Below are 7,706 nucleotides of genomic sequence, written 5' to 3'. Positions count from 1 at the left end.
GTTTGTCTGATTCACAAATATTTATTTTAGAGGAAGCCGCAGATCCTTCCTTGCACAGGGAGTGATGATATGGTGGTGCGAGTGCAATAGAAGGGAAAGATCATATAACCCAGGAAGCAAAGGAGTTTTCCTCCACAAAGTGACATATTTTCTGGGAATATTTAGATTAAAAAGATGCAGAGGGATGAAGAATGGCATGAGCAGAAGGAAGTGCATGCTCAAAGCCCAGAAACAGAGAGATCTAGGGAGGCAGTGAGTGGGAAACATATACAGCATGGACAGAGCTCAAGTGTGAGGGAATGATCTGAGGAAATGGGGCAGTCGAGGAAAGCCAGGACTAAATCATAAAGGGTAGTGAGGAGTGTTGGAAGCTGTACTAACAAGACTGACTTTATAGGAGTGACTCAAGGATGGCAGTGACATAATCATAATCAGTATGTATTTAAGAAAGTTTAGTCTCAGAGTAGTATAGAGAAGATATCGGAATGGGAAAGAACTCAAAGCAGAGAGACTAGAGACTAGATAAGAGCTATAGACATTAATCCAGGCTAAAATCTGCAGTGGCTGAACAGGATGCCAGTGGAGGGCAAGCAGAGGGGGGTAGTTTTTATGCCGGGGACCCTGTAAGCACTTATGCGCCTGAAATGCGAGCCCTCTGATTAATCAGCCTAAAGGTTCTTGTACGTTCTTCTCAGTATCCCTATTTGTTATCCCAACAGAAAAATAGGCCACTAGGTCATAACAGAGTTGTGTTTCCCTATTTCTTATTAGTTGCCCAATGGAACAAAGATTTGTGACAGTTTCCTTTCTCCCTTCTTCCACACTAAAAGAACCATGATTTGCTCAGGAAGGGCATGTGCCCAGACACCTTGCTGCCACTGTGGTTGTGTGATATATTCCAGCCAATGAGAGTTGAAGTCTACTGGGTGGGGCTAGAAAGAGAAAAAGATTCCGGGCAGTTGGTTAGCTCAGGTGGCTAGAGTGCAGGCTCATAGCCAGGGTTGCCGGTTCGATTCCCATATGGGCCACAGAGCTGCACCCTCCAACTAGATTGAAGACAACTACTTGACTTGGAGCTGATGGGTCCTGGAGAAACACACTGTTCCCTAATAAAATATCTTTAAAAGAAAAAAAAAAAGTTCTACTGCCACAGTCTTTGTTTCCATTGCTTGCGTGCCTCCTTCCTGTCCTTAAAGTGCACACGTTTTCTGGGGGTGGAGCAGTCAGTCACCTTATGACCAGGTGAAAGAATCCCATATACCAACAATGACAGCTCAGAAAGAAGAAAAGGGAAACTGAGTCTTTGGTAACTTCATGGAGCTGCCTCACCAGCCTATCTGTCTCCTTCCAGGGTTCCTCTTGTGTGAGGAAAATCACACAAGACTTTTTGTTTGATGAAGTCCCTAGAGTCGGCATCTTTTACATTCAGCCAAAAGCAGTCATAACGAAACCAGCAGTTTTCTTTGCCTTTTGACAGAGCCCTCTGGTATTCCTTTTTATTTCCCTTTTTTTACTGAAGTAGTAAAATGAGCGTTCTTTAAAGGAACAAATAAGGTAACCAGCTCAATTTTCCAAGCTGGCTTTTGCAAGCAGAGATTTGTGAGGTACACGCTCAGGGTGATATCCTCAAGGTCCCCTGTGAAGCTGGGATAATAGAGCTCCAAAATAATTTTGCAAAAATATTTGGTCCCCTTTCAGAGCTCTGGCCATTTACAATTTTCACAATCACAAAGGGAGCGTCAAAGTGAATTTGATTTATTCTAGTAAATAAACTCTCTCATGTCCATGGAATAATAGTGAAGAAAAAAGCATCAATTAAACTTGACCTAGTGTTCAATCGTCTAGACAGGCTGTCAGGGTCAGAGGCTGTGTCCTATCCTTGTAGTATGACAAGCCCTGCATGAGGTGTCTGGCCCCTCACCTACCTAATCCTAGCACAAAACAGTGTACTATTCACTCCCTCAATTTTTCTTTTTTAATAAATACTTATTAAGTGCCTGTACTAAATGCAGCATTGGAGTGGTTGCTAGACATTAAAGACAAACAAAATTCTCATCCCTAACTTCACGGAAAGTACAGTGTGCTAGGAGGGGGGACATTTAACATGTCACCTGTTGGAGGCTCCTACACATTGTGGTGGGGCATGGAGGTGGGAATTCTATTTGGAGATTTACAAAGTGTCCACAGAGGATGTAGCACTTGAGTGAGTCTCAAGTCTGCACCTGCATTTTCCAGGAGACATGGGAAGAGAGTTCGTGTCAAGTGTAGATAGCAGAGCTGTCAAAGGCGTGCAACCGGAAATGACGTATGGTACATGGGGCTGCAAACAGTTATGAAAGGAAAATGTCAAGAGCTGAGGGTGCTTAGATAAGCATGAGGGAACTGTGGACGCATCAAAAAGGGTGATTTGATCAAATCTAAATCTAGGTTTTAGAAAGATCATTCTGGATGCGTTGACATGGGTAGAGGCAGATAGAGTTCTAACCCCAGCTCAGCAGTGCAGATTTGTGGCCTTGGGTCTCCCTTTTATCTCCTGAGCCATCAGCCTATCTCTAAAATGAGGATCATAATTCCTTCCTGCAGAATTGTTTTGTCCAGTAATACATGTAAGAAGCCTGACAGTGTCTCACTCAGCTGTGCCTGTTATCATTACTAACTGGACAGTGAAATCCCCGGTGAAATTCTTCACTGGTTGTGGGAGAGGTGAGAGACATTAGTACATATACGTTGGTGTATCATAGGTACTAAATAAACGCTTGCTAAATTTAAGTTCATCTGACAAGGAGAGGGATGCAGTGAAGAGCAGGAAAGGATGGATGTCTCCAGCAAGGAAGGAAACATCTATTTATGAATTGCTTTGTGCCAGGCAAATTGCTAAGCATTTTCTCATTTCAATCTCACTTGAACCCAGTGAAATATGTGCTTTTGTCTCGATTTTTACTAATAAGGAAACTGCAATTCGGGAATATTAAGCCGCGTACCCAAGCTGATGTCACCACACTAGTATTTGTGTTTTCCCCCACTGCCTGTCCTCCCTGTCCCCACATGCTACCAAACGCTTTGATGGGGAAAGGTACACCAACAATGACTTGGTGTGCGCAGTGGCATAATGGTCAGAGGGACATAATAATACGAGGCTGTGGCAGAGCTCAAGGAAGGGTTGGCATTTGGATCACAGGCACCCTTGAAGTGCCAACACAATTTTCAGAAGGCCTAGGAAGACTGTAATTTTTATTTATTTATTTTTTAGCAAATCCAATAAGAGTTTTAAAAACGTGGTGTCTCCTTCATGCAATAATAAATGCCCTGCAGGCAGTGTGTATATCTCTCCCACCTAGGGGATTCAATCTCAGATACTTTCAGTCCTGTGCTGTGGCGTCCATGGTGAGAGTGGCGCTCGCTGCCCCCTGCTGCAGGGTGGCCATAGTTCAGGGCTACAACGGGAGGATTCATCAAGGGAGCTCCTTTTTTTCCTGTACTATGTATAATTACTTATTTCCACATTTTACTTGTATGACAGCACAGATTGGTAAATGAATGCAACCTTTAACCTTCCTTTAAAGACACAGAAACCATGTCCAAGGACATGCAAATATTCAATCATCAGAGCCAGATGTTCTAACTTCATTTTAACAGTATCTATAGAAGAATGATTTTCAATGACTTGACTGCATGTGATTCACTTGGGAGTTTGTACAAAAGGAGCCCACTACCAATGACGCTGACCCAGTTAGTTTTGTGCAAAGCCCATGAATGTGCATTTTTAAACAAATATCCACATATTTTGGGTCAGATCTTCCACAGACCACGTTTTGAAAAACACTGATTTACAAGCCTCTCATAGCTCCCTAAGTTTTATAGAAAGCTGATTTTCTGGGAACTTGGATTTCTTAAATTTTTTTTTCCTTCTCTGTAACCCTAAAGAAAGTAGTTAACCTCTTTAGACTCTGTCTGTTCATCTGTAAACACTAGGTACTGCCCATACAAACTCTGACCCTTTGTTACTTCTCGAAGTTTAAGATAAAAAATATGTAGCATTTGCATATTGGTATTTAGTTTATACTACATTTCTCAAATGCATTATTATTTTTAATCATAACCAAAAATAAGCACACTGTCAGGCTGGTCCTTTTGTCCATAGGGTACACATAGGAAAATAACTCTTGGAGACTTCATAACAGCTGGTAAGGGCGAGACCTCACTTAAACCTGGATCTCCTGACTTCAGATCCAATTCTCACTTCGCTACATACTCTGTCACCAGAAGCTTTTCTCAAAATTCTTACCCCATATGGTTTTAACTAAGCAGTAAAGGCATGCTGAGTTGTCTCAGTGCCCCAGGAAGCTTTGCACAAACTCAAGGGAAAACTCTGGAATGCTTTCTCAGTTCTTCCTAGTAAACTACCTAACTACTACAGAATGTTCTGTAGATTTTGTCAGGTTTATTGTTTGGGCATCTGGGGACCCACACTTATACCCAAGTATAACTGTTCCTCTAATTCCAATCAATCTCTGCCCAAGACACAAATTGAATGTGGACTCCCATGACAGGATAAATGTAAGAGATTTCCTGGCTAAACTCACATTTATTTTTAGTTTGATATAGAATCCCAGAGATTACAAATGACCAAAACATCATCCTCTTTCCTCTGCTCTGTAAATCACAAAAATGTAAGTTTACCTCTGTAGGATTTATACTAAATAAGCTTTGAGGTGATTTTTACAGATACAGTAGTGTTTATTAACAATTCTGTCCTTATCCTTTATGTGTTTAGAAAGTACACTGTCTAGTCCTTTTAGCTTCTGTATCTCTGAACACTGCAACAAGAGTGTGTAAGGGAATATGAATATAAAAAAAGAACTGTGGCTTTATTTTAAGAATGTTATTGTCCCAAGCTTGTTCTTATACAACTGAAATAGGAAATAAAGGAAGGCTTTAAAAGAGAAGGGATACTTAGTAATAATAATAAAAAAAATAAGCAAATTAAATAAACTAGAAGTAGCTCCTCTGTTTGAAAAAAAGAGCAATAATCTTTCCTTGGAGTATTTTTCTGTTTGATAAGAGAGTAGACCAAGAAAAGTTTAATTTAAAAGTTGCTAGCTAAGTTCAGCCAAAGAGAGGATCAAACTACACCTGAGCAAAAACTTATATCACTAGATTTTTCAAACCAAAATTTTGGCCAAAATGGAATTGTAGGCAGGCTTCTATTTTACAATAGAAGGAAAAATACAGCAGGAAAAATAAGAGATGGAGGGCATTTTCTAATAATTTAGTCCCCAAATTATAGTATAAAATCCAGAATAAATTAGTTGCCTCACTTAGGAAAGATTAAATAAAGAGCTCACACAAGATGTGCTGCCTACAGTCTTGATGAATGGATAAATCTATTTAAAAAGAAGACATGCTACACATACATCTGCCATAAGCTGTACCACCACTTTCATTTTGTTCAATAAATTTCTAATAGCAAAAATAAAACCAAACAAAAGCACTCTGCTCAACTACAATCCATTTTATTATAATACTTGATCCAAGAATAATACCTTTATATACTCTTACCTCAATCTACATGATCTCTAACATAATGCAAATTTGACTTATTTCTATTTAATTAACGTTAAGTTTGCTTTTTTTTTAATATCTTTTTCTTTCAGGAGACCCCACACTAATTGTCAAATTAACAACACATATTTAATGTGTCTTTCTCCAATAAAACACCTCTTCTAGAAAATACCCTCTATCTTTTTTCTTCAATGGCAAAAATAAATGTCTGTGGTAGCTTTGCTTACTATTTTTCTTTTGATTAACCCTATTCACTTTCTATCATTCTTTACTCCTTCTGTGCCCAGGGAGCTAATTCCTGTGGACTGAATAAGCCAGGGTCCATTACTGGCTAGTCCTTATAGCCATGTACAATTGAGACACCAGTGCAGGAGGCCGCACTGCAGGAAGGCTGCTTCCTCTGTGCTTTGTTTCTTCCTTGCTTCTGGCCCCTACTGCATGGTTCCAGTTTTGACTGGACTATGACAAAACTAATACCTCCACTTCTTCCTTTAGCCCTGGTGTCATAACAGCTTCTGTGATTTCTTGCTTCAAAGATAGCCCTTCCTCAACATGATAAGAGAGACAATATGGTAATTCTGCCAGGGGCTAAGTGTATCATTTCAACTCTGCATTACTCAAAACTGAAAAAGAACAAAAGGACATTTCTATGGGCTCACAGAATTCACCATGAGATCGCTTCTACCCCAAACTGCACTTGCCACCTGACTTCCAAAGTCAACAGTCTCTTTCTCACCCCTTACAACCAAAGAATCTTGGTGATGCATTGAGTCATCTGGATTAATATAAATTCAAAGCCAGAATCAAGAAACTACTGGCAGGTCTGGCTATTTACTGTTTCCTAGTTCATGGATACCCTTGTAAATGTCTATTGTCCCACTAGTGAAGGCATAGAAGACAATCTTGAGGCATGCTGTGCAATCCCTGCTCAAAGAGACAATCTTTTCCTTGATTAATGGACTCTAGGTCCAAGAACTAGCTGAATTTTAGGAAATGAGTGAAAGATTTTGTATTATAACTACGATGATCTTGGTAGCTTTCTGTCCACCATGCTAGATTCTTTGCCAATGGCTTAGATCAAGCAATACCTTCTAGGCTACCTATTGAGTCTTATCTGATCCAGCAAATCATGAGGCTGAGCACAAGCATCAGCATTCCATTTTTATTGTAAATGGGAATGCTCTGGATGAGATAGTCCCAAGCAGGCCCAGAAAATGTAGGAAAATTGAATGAGCAAGTGCCCCAGACCTACTCTTGTTGTTTTCTGGTCTTTTACACAATTCACATCTATGACTTAGTAGGAAATTCCTCATGACCAGTATGATTAGTTATCTGAAGAGCGGGGAAAAAAATCAGTCATAATTATTTTATTTTATTATTTGGTGGATATGTATGATAAGTTTTTATTGGGTAGAAGCTCATTCAAAAATATCCTTGATAGATGGCTGTGAAATAAAATTTTCCCAATAGAAGTAATTTGGATCATGTATGTGGTTGTCCATTTTTTTTTTTGTAGGAAAAATAATTTGAGGTATGCATTTATACCAAATAATGAACACTGGACAATGGTTTGGCCAGTTGAAAAGAATGAGATTGGTGACAAAGTTATCTTTTAAAAGGCTATCAGGTTATATCTCTTGGAATGGTACATAGTGTATAGAGATATGTTTGTTATGTGAATGCCCAATAAGGGGCATACACTTCAGAGGATGCTCTCAATAGTCAGATCATCAAGAGAAACTAATTTTCTAGATATCAAATAACCTCTCTCTCTAGCCAGACAGTGATGCTTGGTGAAAGCTGTTAATAGGCCCAACAACATAAAATTTCTTTCTTTATGACTGATATGGATACAGCTAATGCTGATGCTGTGTCCTACCTTCCAACAGCAGATATCAACACAGAGCCTCCAACATGGCACCGTTCTTTAATCAAGAGAGGTCAATTACCACCAAGCCATCTGGTGGCAAGCTGATGATTACTTTTAGTCCCTTCCATCAAGGAGGGGCAGCAATTTGTCCTCCTGTGAATAGATGAAGGTCACAGATAGAGATTTGCTTTCTTTGCACAGTTTTCACTAGCATCATGACCCCTTTGAGGAGCTCTCTGTAATGGCATTCCGTGCAACATTATTCTGAGTAAGG

Source organism: Hipposideros armiger, unplaced genomic scaffold (assembly GCF_001890085.2).
Source record: "Hipposideros armiger isolate ML-2016 unplaced genomic scaffold, ASM189008v1 scaffold_165, whole genome shotgun sequence".
Classification (NCBI taxonomy): Eukaryota; Metazoa; Chordata; class Mammalia; order Chiroptera; family Hipposideridae; genus Hipposideros; species Hipposideros armiger.
Note: the sequence above shows the minus strand (reverse complement) of the source record.